A 17,437-nucleotide genomic window follows, 5' to 3' on the forward strand; every position below is an offset into this window, starting at 1 on the left:
ATTTTTATAGCAATCCCTTTTACGAGTAAAATGCTTTTAAGGGTAGTCTTTATCGCTTATGGTACGTGCTTTGCGCGTGTATTTATATAAAGGGGTACACAAAAAAATCACATAATATTAAAAAAAAATTAAAAAGAGTAAGTTCTTGAAAATAATGAATGTTAATCTCATTTAACTAATTCAATGGAAAAAAGCTTGCTCCACAAAAGTCCTTTCACAAATAAACTATTTTAAAATTATTTTCTTTTACCTAATACTGAAAACAAATAAATCACAAAAATACTTTTCAAATAAAATAAATTAAAATGTTAAATATTTTGGTATTTTAGAGATTTGGAAAAAAAGAGGTTGCCCTATAGCTCATAGAAAAAATTTATAGGTAATGATGCAAAGTTTAAATTTGACTAATGTTGTGTTAATATTTTACCAAAATAATTTAATATATAAAAAATATGGGGAGCTACCATGTATTGAAATGAATGTGAAAAGAAAAAAAAATGTAATACCAATAATTCATTTTAGAATGCATTTTATCTACTACTGTTTTATTATTATTGATTTAAGTTTATAGTTTTACCAATTTGACTTTTAGTACTATAGAATAACTATTTTGCTTTATTTTTTATATCGTCCATTACTAATGCTCTTTTTATAAAAACATATTTATGTAGCCTAAGAATTTTTTCAACTTGAAAATAATTTTTACTTATATAATAATTTAGAAATAAATTGCATTGGATACATTTAATTGTTAATTAGTTAATTAATTTAGACGTTAATTATTTGTTTTCAACCTTAAAGGGAATAATTTTTTTTGTTGTCAAATTCATATTAGCTCATCCAACAACAACAACAACAACATACCCAGTAATATCTCACGTCGTGGGGTCTAGGGAGGGTAGTGTGTACGCAGACCTTACCCCTACCTTGTGAGGATAGAGAGGTTATTTTCAATAGACCCTCGGCTTAGGAAAGCATAAGCACTACATTAATGAAAATATAGATAAGAAGGGACAGTACCAAGCAGCCATATAAAAGCAGAATAAAAACAACCAGATAGTAAGGTGATCAACAATGAAAGAAACAACGGTTACTCATAAATATCTACTACCAACAGAAAGCGAGGGTCATCTAAGCATTAAATATTAGCTCATCTAAGCTTTAAATATTTAAATTTAACAATAATTTTGTCCAAGCATTTATAACTTGGAAAATCCCTTTTACCCTTTGAAATTTTAATAATATTAGTTTACCTAAAGTTAAATTTAGTTAGATATTTTTTATATTATAATTTAAGTGCCTAAATGTTTGAGTTTGTACATTATTCAAATAAGAAAAAATCTAATAATTAAAATTTGAGTTAATTTTATAGTATTAAAATAACAATTTGTCTAATATAAATTTATCTCCAAAGGATTAAAATATTGATCATTTTTGCAAAGTGTTCATGTTTTTATAATTAGTAAGTAATAGATATTTAATTGTTTGCAAGACAAAGACAATGAAAGAGGTAATTAACCTATCAATTTATATTTCGAATAAGGATGGGATAATAAAAATTACCGCTTCAAATAGTTGACTTTTTAACTATTTATTTAAGGTATTTAACAATAATTTTGTCCAAGCATTTATAACTTGGAAAATCCCTTTTACCCTTTGAAGTTTTAATAATATTATTTTACCTAAAGTTAAATTTAGTTAGATAATGTTTATGTTATAATTTAAGTACCTAAATATTTGAGTTTGTACATTATTCAAATAAGAAAAAAATATAATAATTAAAATTTGACTTAATTTTATAGTATTAAAATAATAATTTGTCTAATATAAATTTATCTTCAAAGGATTAAAATATTGATCATTTTTGCAAAGTGTTCATGTTTTTATAATTAGTAAGTAATAGATATTAGATGTTTGCAAAACACAGACAATGAAAAGGGTAATTAACCTATCAATTTAGATTTCGAATAAGGATGGGATAATAAAAATTAACGCTTCAAATAGTTGACTTTTTAACTATTTATTTAAGGTAAAATTTAATTGATTTAAAGTCCTAATTTTTAAGTATATAATTCAAATTAGGAAAAATTTAATAACCAAATTTCAACAGATTTTCAAGTTCTAAATATTAATAAAATAATTAAATAACTATTTTTGTCTAGTGTAAAATATATTTTTAAAGGGAGAACATAGAGGATACCTTTAAAATATATTTTAACTTTAAAGGTGAAGAGAGAGAAAGAAAAAACAACAAAAGTGATTTAACAAAACGCTTAGATTAATTTGTTGATATAGCCACAAAGAGTTTTTGTGCCTCTGCTTTTTTAGTTTTCGTTGGCCTCTTTGCTTTTATATGAACCACCTAAAAATCATATTTTTGAGAATTTGTGAATATTATGAGAATCAAAATTTTTATTTATCTATAACTTAACGTGAAAGGAGCTTAAAAGTGAGATGTTATTACTTGGCCTAATTTATAGAAAATTTCGAGGTAAAATCTTACTCAATCTCAAATTCCTAAATATTAGGAGTTCTACATAGATCAAATAAGGAAAAATTTAATAAGAAAAACTTTATTTGATTTCAAAATCCTAAATATTAGAAAAATAATTAATTACAATCTTGTCCAATGTGAACTCTATTTTTAAAGGGCAAAAAGGGCGAACGATATTTTGCTAACGGTCTTCGTGATTTTAATATAGTACTAGTTTCTACGTTCATGCGTTGCACGAGATTCTTAAGTCAATTATTTATGAAAGGATTTCAAATTAAAATTTTAGAAATATTATATACAAAAAAATCATTTTTCAAGCAAATGATTTGAAAAAAAAAAAGTGATATGTAGCAATTCGATCAATTATGGATCTTTTTTCTATTTCATAGTGTCGGTTAAGGATTTCAGATATAAAACTATGTCAATTCTTTGTATAGATATGTCTGTGCTTCGTCGTTTATTGAGCACGTTCCGAAAATCAATAAGCATGGTTTGATTGATATTGTCTGAATCCAAATTTTAATATTTAGTCATTTAATAAAAGAACAATAGAGTAGATTGTTGGTGTAATTATTTTATCTATTTTTTGTGTAGGAGATGTAGTGAAGGCTTGAGGTAAGCATAAGTTTGAATCTTTTAAGTAAAGAAGAAATCGAAATTATATGGCTGTTATCTAGGACAACAAAACTCAAAATTCTTTAAAGTACAATAAGAGTGCATTACTTTGTTGTTTAAAAACACACTGTTAGTTGATTCATTATTCCTTCTAACTTCTTCAGCCATTCTCTTCACATGATGCCACAAATTAAATCTTCCCCATTAATTAATATATTTACATCTTCCTCTTTAAGTCTCCTCCTGTTACAAAAATAAAAGAAATTAGTTTATGAACTACCTCGCATATAAGGAAGACGAAATAACTCATGAATATACTATCAAGTTAAAAGATAAGAGAACGAATACTATAGTCCCATTTACTTATAATTCGGTCATGCCCTTGAACGCTAGTTATAGCCATGTTGAGCAAAATATTATAAAATAGTTCCTTTGTATGGGAATTGTGGAGACCGTATTCCCACTATTCCGAGTGTCGTTTAATTCAAACTTTACATCAACATCCCGTCCAACAAACAAACAAAACTCTTACTTAACCCATAAAAATATGGACGAATTATTAGCCAACATGCGTAAAATTAAAGATTCAACTTCTTAATTATTAGTAACTTTTTTTGGCTGTGTTAAAGAGCCAAATCTAATCTATAAAATATGATAATAAAAGAGATGAAAACTACCTCTAAAAAGATCCTTGTATACATGTTTTGTGCTGCAAGCGTGAATACAATGAAATTGTTTATATAGAGGAATATATGTTTCATATGTGGGATTGGTATGGGTTTGGAACTCTAAGAGCACATGGGATTCTACTATTGTAGTATTGTTCCGTGTAATTGTCTAAGTAGAATTAGTATGAAATTAGAACTTTACATTCAATTATTAATTTTTTAAAAAATTTATCATTAGTTGGTATCAGATTCCTAAATATTAGGCAAATTAATTAGATAGTACTGTTTTATCCAACATGGAACTATCTTTTTGACAAAATATTTAAGGCTATAAAAGTCGATTAACATATTAAGGATATTTTTGTCGTTTAATATTTAGCGTAAAACATTCGTGCTTTTATAATAATATAGATAGATAGACTAGTCTTAGGGTACGCGCTTTGCGTGTACCCATATTAATAAATATATAATTTTAAAAAATACATAAATATTATTAGATAATAAAAATAGTGCATGTTATTTTCAATTAGCTAGCTCTTAAACAAATAAATTTTGTCTCACAAAAATTTCCAGATGCTTTATTTTGAGTTATGAAAACTTATGTAGGAATATCTAATGAAAATTATTATTATATTTGTGATTTAATAGATGAAAATAAAACATAAAAATAATTTTATCACGATTCTTCAAATATTTGTTTAATAACATAAAAAGTTGAACCTTTTGGTCTTTTTGAGATTTGGAACGGAAAAGTTTGGCCAATACCTTCTAAAAAGAACATAGTGAGATGTTGTTATTTGTTGATGTCACAATCCCAATTTTTCACCATAGGATGTTGTGATGGCACCTAGTCTCTAAAACTAAGTAAGCCTAACACATATTGATTTAATAACAGAACTGAACTATTTAATCATTTATCATAAACCATTAAATGATATACATAGCCGCAAGCGGTCAATAGTTATACATTTTACAAAACCGGTAGTACGGAGTCATAAGCACTACTAAAACACGCTAGAATTTCTAAACACAATATGATTTTGAATTATAATTTAACAGTAGCATAATGAAGTAAGATGGTGACTCCGAGGCCTGCGAACGTCAAGCAGGTATACCTTGAAGTCTCCCGCCGCGCAGACGCAACTATCAACAACACAATCAGAATATCTGGATCGGTACAAAAATATGCAGAAGTGTAGCATGAATATACCACAACGGTACCCAGTAAGTATCAAGCCTAAACTCGGTAGAGTAGTGACGAGGGCAGGTCAAGACACCTACTAGACAGAGAAACATGTTCAAGATATACATAAGCTAACAATGTAAAGAACATCAATGTAAGACCAACGGCAGAAAAATTATTGATTTATAACCAACAATGAAGTAATAGAAATATAAATGGCAGCAAGTAGTAAACGAGTAATAAAGAAATAACATAATCAGAACACTGATGAGATGTAAATGAACTCAAATAAGGAAAAACGGACGACAACTCAAATAATCAAATCGCTCCCAACACATGGACTTACAACAAGAATTACTCCGAGATACCACACAGCATAAACCACAAGTCATTGACCACAATTTCCAAATCTTATACATATGACACCTTGTGCCCACAATAACAATCAACTTCGCACAGCAAATCCCACGTGCTACCATGTACTTTGCAACCGTGATAAATATTAATTTAGATGAACGAAAGATATATTTAAACACCATAAAACATAATAACAATTTTGAATAAAGTAAGGTGTCAAATGAAATAATGAGCTTATTTTAGAAATCAAGTAAAGTAAAATAATATATAATTTGTACGAAATAGAGTATAAGATGGGTTTAATTTAGAAATCAATAAAATTGAGTAAAAGTATCATTTTTAAATAAAACAAAACATAAGTTAAATTAACGAATTAAATATAAAATTTATTAAGGAAAAACATGATAACAATTTTAAGTAAGGTAAATATCTAACAGAGTAATGAGTATAATTTGAGAACCCAATTATAGTGAAAGTGCGATAACCATTTAGAATAGTAAGGCACCGAGTGAGATAATGAGTTCTATCTTAAGAGACACATAGAATAAAGCATGTTAATAATTCTTTTACTTAAACAATTATGTTACCAATAACTCAACATAATTAAATTCACATTGACAATCAATTTACCAAGTTATAATGGAGGCACAGATTGGCATGTTAAAGCAACACAACAAATTACGTAGAATGCATAACTCACACAAGAAACTACAATCGTTCCAACACGAAGATAACAAAGAATAACCAAACACAATAAAAATGCGGATGAATGATTGAAGGAAGAACAATGACCGTTCAAATCAAAAAGTTGTTCCAACATGGAATGTACAATAAAAATGTAAGGCCCCGTAAAATTTTTCCTAAAAATCTGGATTCCGTGATGCCGAAGTAGGCGTAGAGGTTAATAGTAGTAAAAATTCTTCGTGGCAAGCTTGCGAGCCGCGGTTCGGACTTTTTGGATTGAACAGTACGCTGGAGAGTTGAAGAAAATATTTTTGCAGAAGTAGGCATTTCTGCGGCCCATTATGCGGCCGCATAATCGCTCTGCGAGCTGTAGAGTGAAGCAGCCTTTTGGGCCAATTTTGAAGTCAATTTCACAGCCAGTTATGCGACCGCATAACCGTTTCGTGGGCCGCACTTTGATCGCATAGTAATCCTTAGACTTTTGCGGAGGGAGGTTCTGCGGCGCATTATGCGACCGCAGAACAGGTCTGCGGGCCGCATAACGGCCGCAGAGTGAAGCAGGACAACCCAGTTCCCAGGGCCACCTTTCGCGGTCATTTCGCGGACCGCATAATCATTATGCGGTCGCATATGCGACCGCATAACCTATTCTGGAGCTTCATTTTTGGGGTTTTTAAATCCGACCCTATTCCGTTAAAACATATCCCATAGACCATTTTGAGCTTATTTCTGATATCTTTAGAGTGAGAGAGAGAGAGTCCAGGAGGGAGAAAGTGATCTTCATCAAAATATATTCTCTTCAATTCTTGCTTAAACCTTTGAAGATTATCAAGAGAGGCACCCTAGGTCTTCATCCTAAGAGGTAATATTCTATCACCAAGCTCTTAATTTCGAAATATAATGTGTAATTAGTAAGGTAGTTCATGGGGATGTGGGTGCTTACCTTACATGCATGTATTCTTAAGGTACGTGGGGAGGTTGTGAGTTAAAGATAGAAAAGAATGGGGTGTGGGATGGTGAAGTCTTTCATAAAAGGGCCATGGAACCTTAATACACACATAGTATTTGATAAAATGCTCAAATGAGCTAGAACCATGATCATCCTCCTAATTTTGTTTTAATTTGTTATATTTTCAAAATAGATTGAAGTTGCTAAGATTTTCGAAATATTTTAGAGTGTAAGAAAGCTCAATTGAGGTATGTTGGCTAAACTTTCTCTCTTAAAATCGAATTCCATAATGTTCCCGTGAGTTTCAAGGTGTGGATGGCGCATTAAAATGTTATGGCTTGAATCGTATTTCAAATGAAAGCTAGTATGCCAGATTATGTGAGAAAATCTCAATATTCTTAAGACTCTAAATTGCTCATTTGTGCACCTAAAGTCTTGATTGGAAATCTCTTAATGTTGATAATCTATAAAGATGGTTGGAAATGGAATAATTGAATTGGGGGTATAGTGTGTGGCTAACATGCCAAGAATTTAAGTTATGATTGTGGCTAGTAGTGCAAATGATTTGAGAGGATGCGATAAAGAATATGAAATGAGCCTCGACTCAATTGTTTAAAAAAAATTTCGAAAATAGAATTGCCTAAAAGCTTTTGTACTCAATTCATGCCCATAAGTGGCTGCTTTAACTAATGCTTTGCTTTACAAATATATCCATTGTGATTCGAGTTCTTACATACTTAGGTGTTGAAATTGTATATTGTCATTTCTGGGAAAGAGTATTGCAATAATAAATGGTGTATTGATTGATTATGACTTGATGTGTGCTTGTATTGCTGGTCGATATGCCCCATTATTTAGAAAGAAACCTTTTGTGTTTAAAGTTCCCATTACTAATAAATTTGAGTTATATCATTGCTGAAATATTCTATATATTGATATTTAATAGTGATCTTTGAAATTGAAAAAGGTGAAAGTGTGGAATATGAAATACAACCACCTTGCCAAGTATAAAGAATCTTGTGAATGGCCAAATGAGCCAATGAAATATTGTTGTTATGAGTGTCTAGAAATACTAATAAGAATTTATACAATATGAAAAATATTGGGGTGAGTACAATTGTATTTATGTTACCTTTGTGTGCAAATTAAATCAAAAATATTTTTGGGAGCATCATTAGCAAAACCAAGGAAGGGTGGGTCATAAGGCCAACACCTGAAACTACATGTGCCGGTGTAGGGGTGGATTATGATTATTCCCCTTAATTGGGATGAAATTGAAATATTGGAGGAATTGTGATATTATTCCCCTTAATTGGGATGAAACTGGTAACAATTATAAATTGGAAAAGTCAACCCACACGACATATGTGGAAAGGCGGCCTAGCTGATCGGGTGGAGATCGGATGCCATGTTGCGCACATAGTGGTACTACTCTTGGTAACAACTTTCTTTCACATCACTCGTCAAACCACATTGTTCGTGGGTAGATGGCCTAGCCGATCTGGCGTGATCGGACTCCGTGCTAACAAAGACGGTGGTATATCGGTGCTAATGATCTCCCAACCAAAAATTGTATATGAAGTTCGTATTTTGAAAATTATTATGTTTTAACTGGACATTTGGATATTGTTAGTTGTGACTTTCTGTTTCTATGTGTTGTCTTTTCTTATATGGTCATTTTGTTTTGAAAGAGGACTTTTAGCTTTACATACTAATACTATTCGACAGTACTAACGTCCCTTTTGCCTGGGGCGCTGCATCTTTAATGGATGCAAGTGGATCCACAAGAGGCGGCATTGATATGTGATAGCAGTACACTTTCTTTAGCTGACTTGGTGAGTCCCCTTCATTTCGGGAGTCATGTATCTTTTGTTTCTCACGCACTGTATTTTGAGGTGTAGCCAGGGCCTTGTTGCCGGCATTTTCCTAATACTCTTCTATTGTACTTAGAGGCTCCGTAGATAGGTTGTGGGTTGTGGTTGATGTTGGGAATTGAACTAGAAATGTTGGTATTTGGAAATCATGTTTTTCATTAATTCTATAAACTCGTAATATACTGGAAATTATGAATGAAGCTGCTAATGGGAATGATAAGGAAGTTGTTAATAAAATCTTTTCAGTGTTTTATTAATAGAGTACATCTCCTCTTTATCCATGGATGAGTTTGGGTAGAAGGAAATCCAACAGGCTTGCTCGGCCGGGTTCTCTCGGTTGAGCGCCGGTCGCGCTCCTCGAGTTTGGGGAGTGACAAACTTGGTATCAAAGCCTAAGGTTTTAAAGTGTCCTAGGATGTCTCAGAGCTGTGTCTAGTAGAGTCCTTCTTATCGGTGTGTTGTTGACCACATCTATAATGAGGAGGCTACTTGGACATTTAGGAATTTCTCACTTCTTTGTTACTCCTGATCGTGCGATAGAGCCCAAGGTAGGGAGCTAATTTCCTCATTGTGTCTCTTTTTTTCTAGATGAGTAATCCACGAGTTCGAAACAGTAAGGAGGGAATGACCGCTCCATTGAATCTGGGGGAGACTACACAAGAGTTCTTTGGGAGAACACGTCGAACCGTGGAGGGATTGGTGGAACTTGTTGCTAAGGGAAGTGCCCTTGTTCCTACCAATGTCACCGCACCACCAGATCGCGTGGTGAGAGAATCTAAGAAACAAAAGAAGGTTGTTTGTGCTAATGAACTAAGTTGTGTGATTTGCAGCAAGCGACACTTGGGAACATATTGGATGACCCTTGAAATATGTTATGGCTGTGGAAAGAGGGGGCGCAAAAAGAACAAATCCCCTAGGTTGGGTACATTCATCCAGTTATGTCCGCCATGTGGGAAGGAACGTTTGGCATCGTGTTGTGAGTATGCTCATCAACGCATTAGGGGTGGTAGCTTTGGACAATTCCGAAGGCCCACATAGCAATCCGGTGTTGGAATTGTTACTCCCGCATTGGAAGCTTGGAGGAAGGATAAGGGGTATGCTTATGATGTATGCAAAAAGGGTAAATATCAGGTCAGTGGGACTAGTCAGTTTAGCTAACCTCATCCCCGTTATGTGAAGTGTGGGAGATGTCATCCGGGGATATGTCACTATGGTAGTATGCTACAAGTGTGGTATGGCGGGTCACTTTCAAAGAGATTGTTATTTGTCTCGCCAGAGCTTGGGCAGGGGTATGGCCCAGCCAGCCAGTTCTGTAGCTACTACATCCACAACTCCTCCCCCAGCCCGAGGCTCGGGAGGGCCCAACAGGTTTTATGCTATGAGGAGACGTCAAAAGTTTGAGGCTTCTTCAGATGTGGTTACAGGTATATTGACTGTCCAATCTCATGATGTGTATGCTCTTATTGATCATGGTTCCACTTTGTCATATGTCACTCCTTATGCTACTATGGAAGTTGGGATAGAACCGGAACAACTTTATGAGTCGTTCTCTGTATCTACTCTTTGAACGAGACGCATTATTCGTGAAGCCACTCTATCACAAATTCTCTTATTTACAACCTTTTGAAGAATTGAGCTCTATAATTATGTCCTTAAATTGAGTTATAACTCTAGGATTAATACTTCCCACTTGCTTTCCTAACTTCTCAACAAGGGAATATACCTGATGAATTTCCTACGGAATCTTTTGATTCGAGTGAATAACATCTGCTCATTTGTGCCTATGCATGCACCATCGTAATATTTACCTATGTGGTATCATATCCAATGTAAGGCGGCCTAGTGTTGAGATCCTTCTTAAGCCACTCTTTTTCTCTCCGGTGTATATGGCTCATATGGCTTGAATAGTCACCCTACTCCTTTGTGAGTGTTATCATGGAACCTTTCCACTGTCTAGTAACATAAGAGCATATCCCAGCACCTATCATGCGCGTACATGTCAATTGAAAGGGGCCACTTGTCCGCATAAAGTTTCTGAGAAGTTTGAGATTTATCACAAATTCGTCACAAGAAGATCTTGTTGTTTACCCATCTCATTATGACTTTCATGTTCACCTAAATCGTCTCGCAATAAGTAGCTCACTTTGTACCTAGTATTGTAGTCTTCCATGAAGTGGCATGGTATTTCATCCTGAGAGTTAGTATGGCAGAAACATGTCTATCTCATAGAAAAATGTTCATTTTCTCTAATCAATACATGATTTCATCCCAAATATTTAGATGTCCCAGCTATGTGGTTCCCTCGTGAAAGGTTGAAATTAGACGCTTCCAGATTTTTGGCACATATCAGGGGTATATTGATTTGAAAGACAAGTTTGTCGCATCTCTAGTTCTCTCATATAGGATCAACTATCGGAAAGAGGTTAAGCTGTTAGAATGATAATAATATCACAAGTGTTCAACTTCTTTTTCATCCTCGTAGGCTTGTGGCATAGATTCCTTGTGCTAGTTACTGTTAAGGGCATAATGCAACTTCGTGTATTTTGAAACCCATATCACATTCAGGGTCCCAGAATATTCTCATTTCGAATTAAATAATTTTTCCCTACACTCAAGTAGGTAACTGGTGTCACGTACTTGAATATTCCTCCTTAAGGATTTCTATTGCTGATATACTAGTTAACTCTATGCCTCATTTGTTGAATCAATAATGTCATCACTACGATTAATCTTGTCAGCGTTATAGGTAGTAAGCTTCATGCCTTTTAGGATATATAACCTAATGAAATACTTTGCTAAGCCCGTTAATGGATTCTTGAATAATTCCAGCCAAACCTCGAACCCCCATTGTTCCTCATTTTATTAAATCTATGGGGGTTGAAGGTTCAAACATGTCAAAGAAGAAGCATCATCCCACTATCAAATATATGGGATAGAAAATTTTATCGTCATATTCATGTTAGCACATCTTAGAGAAATTGTTGGAGGTCGCCAAAGGTTTAGTTTAGGTGTTCGGCGTAGAGATTCAGAGTTAAAGAAAGTGAATGAGTTATTCTCAATATTCTCTCCATGAGGATGCTATGTGAATTGTTAATAAAGGTAAAGTATGTGTGGTCACATTAGGCCTTATGAAATCATGAAGGAAATAGGCCAAACTACGAGTATGATGTTTCCCTATTATTGTTCTCCGTGTACCTGGTGTTTCATGTGTCTATGTGTAAGAAGGTGAAGTTAATGGATAGTTGGACTCCGAGGGGTATCTACTTGCCATCCTTGTTAGATAAGTCTGAGAGTTGAGATTGCCTTCATTAATGTATTATGACGAAGTCTGTAAGTCGAGGAGGCCACGTTGAGGGCCAAGGGTGTTAAGGAAATAAAATGTTCTCGCTAGAGTGTATAGTCAGGTGATTGTGATTTGAAAGGTACTTTCTAGGTGTTATGATTTAAAAATGTGCAGTTCCTGTCTAGATATCATTTTGATAATGCAGTGCTTGTAATGCTAAGATTAATGTAATTGATATATACATTGTGGTGCTTTATTGGGTTGTGGATGTGTTGTTAGGAGTTGTTTTGGTGTTACTCTGACAGGTGGATAGGCGCAGTTACAAGGGAGACTCTGGCGAAATTTTTGGAAATTTAGGGAGTTAGCCAAATTTTGAAACTACTAGTGTGTGTGAACTAACAATTGGGCCACATTGAATGCTAATGACGGATTTTGACCCTCATCCGAGGACGAATGATCTTAAGTGGGGGAGGATGTAAGACACCGTAAATTTTTTCCTAAAAACTCAGATTCCGTGATGCCGAAGTAGGCGTAGAGGTTAATAGTAGTAGAAATTCTTCGCGGCAAGCTTGTGAGCCGCTGTTCGGACTTTTTGGATTGAACAGTACGTTGGGGAGTTGAAGAAAATATTTTTGCAGAAGTCGGCATTTCTGCGGCCCATTATGCGGCCGCATAATCGTTCTGCGAGCCGTATAGTGAAGCAGCCTTTTTGGCCAATTTTGAAGTCAATTTCGCGGCCAATTATGCGACCGCATAACCGTTTCACGGGACACACTTTGGTCACATAGTCATCCTTAGACTTTTGCGGAGGGAGGTTCTGCCACCGCAGAACAGGTCTGTGGGCTGCATAACGACCGCAGAGTGAAGCAGGCCAGCCCAGTTCCCAAGGCCACCTTTCGCGGTCATTTTGCGGACCACATAATCATTATGCAGTCGCATATGCGACCGCAGAACCTGTTCTGAAGCTTCATTTTTGGGGTTTTTAAATCCGACCCTATTCCGTTAAAACACATCCTATAGACCATTTTGAGCTTATTTCTGATACCTTTAGAGTGAGAGAGAGAGAGTCCCAGAGGGAGAAAGTGATCTTCATCAAAAAAATATCTCTTCAATTCTTGCTTAAACCTTTGAAGATTATCAAGAGAGGAACCCTAGGTCTTCATCCTAAGAGGTAAGATTCTATCACCAAGCTCTTAATTTCGAAATATAACTCAATTAGTAAGGTAGTTCATGGGGATGTGGGTGCTTACCTTGCATGCATGTATTCTTAAGGTACGTGGGGAGGTTGTGAGTTAAAGATAGAAAAGAATGGGGTGTGGGATGGTGAAGTCTTTCATAAAAGGGCCATGGAACCTTAATACACACATAGTGTTTGATAAAATGCTCAAATGAGCTAGAACCATGATCATCCTCCTAATTTTGATTCAATTTGTTACATTTTCAAAATAGATTGAAGTTGCTAAGATTTCCGAAATATTTTAGAGTGTAAGAAAGCTCAATTGAGGTATGTTGGCTAAACTTTCTCTCTTAGAATCGAATTCCATAATGTTCCCGTGAGTTTCAAGGTGTGGATTGCGCATTAAAATGTTATGGCTTGAATCGTATTTCAAATGAAAGTTAGTATGCCAAATTGTGTGAGAAAATCTCAATATTCTTAAGACTCTTAATTGCTCATTTGTGTACCTAAAGTCTTGATTGAAAATGTCTTAATGTTGATAATCTATAAAAGATGGTTGGAAATAGAATAATTGAATTGGGGGTATAGTGTGTGGCCAACATGCCAAGAATTTAAGTTATGATTGTGGCTAGTAGTGCAAATAATTTGAGAGGATGCGATAAAGAATATGAAATGAGCCTCGACTCAATTGGTTAAAAATGATTTCGTAAATAGAATTGCCTAATAGCTTTTGTACTCAATTCAAGCCCATAAGTGGCTGCTTTAACTAATGCTTTGCTTTACAAATATATTCATTGTGATTCGAGTTCTTACATACTCAGGTATTGAAATTGTATATTGTCATTTCTGGGAAAGAGTATTGCAAGAATAAATGATGTATTGATTGATTATGATTTGATGTGTGCATGTATTGCTGGTCGGTATGCCCCATTATTTGGGAAGAAACCTTTTGTGTTTAAAGTTCCCATTACTAATAAATTTGAGTTATATGATTGCTGAAATATTCTATATGTTGATATTTGATGGTGATCTTTGTAATTGAAAGAGGTGAAAGTGTGGAATATGAAATACGGCCACCGTGCCAGGAATAAAGAATCTTGTGAATGGCCAAATGAGCCAAGGAAATATTGTTGTTGTGAGTGTCTGGAAATACTAATAAGAATTTATACAATGTTAAAAATGTCTGTGTGAATATCAAATCAAAAATATTTTTGGGAGAAACATTAGCAAAACCGAGGAAGGGTGGGTCATAAGGCCCACACCTGAAACTACACGTGCCGGTGTAGGGGTGGATTGTGATTATTCCCCTTATTTGGGATAAAATTGAAATATTGGAGAAATTGTGATATTATTCCCCTTAATTGGGATGAAACTGCTAATAATTGTGGATTGGAAAAGTCAACCCATACGACATATGTGGGAAGCCGGCCTAACTGATCGGGTGGAGATCGGACGCCATGTTGCGCACATGGCGGTACTACTCTTGGTAACAACTTTCTTTCACATCACTCGTCAAACCACATTGTTCGTGGGGAGATGGCCTAGCCGATCAGGCATGATCGGACTCCGTGCTAACAAAGACGGTGATATATCGGTGCTAATGATCTCCTAACAAAAACTTATATATGAAGTTCATATTTTGAAAATTATTATGTTTTAACTAGACATTTGGAAATTGTTGATTGTGACTTGCTGTTTCTATCCGTTGTCTTTTCTTATATGGTCATTATGTTTTGAAAGAGGACTTTTAGCTTTACATACTAGTACTATTCGATAGTACTAACGTCCCTTTTGCCGGGGGCGCTGCATCTTTAATGGATGCAGGTGGATCCATATTAGGCGACATTGATCTGTGATAGCGGTACACTTTCTTCAGCTGACTTGGTGAGCCCCCTTCATTTCAGGGGTCATGTATCTTTTGTTTCTCACGCACTGTGTTCTGAGGTGTAGCCGGGGCCTTGTTGCAGACATTTCCCTATTACTCTTCTATTGTACTTAGAGGCTCCGTAGACAGGTTGTGGGTTGTGGTTGATGTTGGATATTGAACTAGAAATGTTGGTATTTGAAAATTATGTTTTTCATTAATTCTATAAACTCGTAATATTCTATAAATTATGAATGAAGCTACTAATGGGAATGATAAGGAAGTTGTTAATAAAAGCTTTTCAGTGTTTGATTAATGGAGTACATCTCCTCTTTATCCATGAATGAGTTTGGGTAGAAGGAAATCTAAACAGGCTTGCTCGAGCGGGTTCTCTCGGTTGAGCACCGGTCGTGTTCTCCGAGTTTGGGGCGTGACAAAAAATCACAACCGAGGTACCGCCTCGTATTCATATTTCATAATTTTAATCATAATATTTTCTTATATCACCGCGTGAGCCTTACATTTAGTTTTGAAAATCATTTTTCCCGAAATAGCTACACGTGTTTTAGCCCACCTTATCTCACCGCATACATATCAACCCCTAACCTTATACCACCGCATACGTATTAATATCACAACACAATCACAACTCGCACCACAAGTGCCCATATGCCACAACTTGCCACAAAGTCAACAACACCAATATTTCCACAACAAATTGCCCATGGCTCAACCACAATGTGTACAAGAATTTCAACAATAAAAAAATGAATGAGAATGCTCAACAACGAAAGGATAACGACACTTACAACTTCGCCTCAATGTGATAACGACACTTACAACTTCAACACCAATAACTCAACAAGCCGATATTCCGTGAAATAACAACTTCAATTAAGAGTGATTCAACAATTAAGAGGTAACAAGACAATAAGGAAGGTAATAACTTAAAATAAAGCATATAAGAGCAAAATAATAAGTAAGAGGTAGAACAAGTACTAACAACGTCAAATAGAGCATGTAAGAGTAGATTAACAATGAGAGATATAACATGTTATGACAATTCAATTCAAGGCATGGAAAGAGTCTAGATAATTTAAACCAGTCAAATATAATATATAGCCCGTGTACCCATTCGTCACCTTGCGTACACGGCTTTCACATAACACAAATAACATAATTAACCCAAATCCTAAGGGGTAGTTCCCCCCCCCTCCCCCACAAAGTTAGGCAAAATACTTACCTCAACTAGACCAACTCAATCCTTAGAAATAACTTTTCCCCTAAAATTTGTCTCCACATGGCTCAGATCTAACCTAAAATGATTTAATAACATCAAATAATGCAAGAGAAACTAATTATAATAAATTAAGCTATGATCTTTATATTTTCCCCAAAAAGTCAACAAAAGTTAATGATGGGCCTACCTTAGATTCTGAATCCAAGCTTACCGGGCGAAGCCCGAACCAATACAAGCTCACACGAACAAAAATTGACTCAATCGGAGTCCGATAGCTCAACCAATTCGCCAAAATATCGCTCTTGGGTGTTCATAACCCAAGAGTCCAACCCACGCTAGTTGGGTCCCATATCTCCCGAATTACTCCTCCAACACTCTCCAAATCCGAGTATGTTGTTCTCCTAATATAGAAGAACAAGACCCCAAAAGGAATCGGGAAATAAACGCCTCCAACTTATTTTCAATTTTTAAAATTTAGGACATAACCCTAGGTCTTGGTTTAAAGAATTAAAAGGGTTTTCAATTAAAATTATGGATTAAAGCTTAAACCAAGGGAATGAATCAAAAGAAAATACTTAGGTTATGGTTTAGACCTTACCCCATGGAAGAAACTTGAAGAACATCCTTGAATTCTCCCAATCCCAAACTTTCAAGATGAGAAAAAGTCCATCAACATTAATAGCCAAAAACGCCCATCTGTTCCTTGTTTCTTGTGTCAAATGATCTTGAAACTCGATTTTGATGCCTCCAATGGATTCCTCGTGAAATTTCAGTCAAGTTATGATTTTGAATCACTCCATTTGACCTTATAATGAAGGAGATGTGTTGGTTTCAATATTTGAAAATAGTGCACATTTTAAATACGAAGTCAGTGGCAATTCGTAATTAATCAGAAAAAAATCTGGCAACCCAATTCTTAGTAAAATGATCATAAATTCCTCATACGATGTCGAAACTTGATGATTTCAGTTGATATGATTCCAAAATTATGATACGGATATAATGGTTTAGTCAAAATACGAATCAAAGGCCATTTTCTCAATATGGTA

Source organism: Nicotiana tabacum, chromosome 21 (genome assembly GCF_000715075.1).
Source record: "Nicotiana tabacum cultivar K326 chromosome 21, ASM71507v2, whole genome shotgun sequence".
NCBI classification, from domain to species: Eukaryota; Viridiplantae; Streptophyta; class Magnoliopsida; order Solanales; family Solanaceae; genus Nicotiana; species Nicotiana tabacum.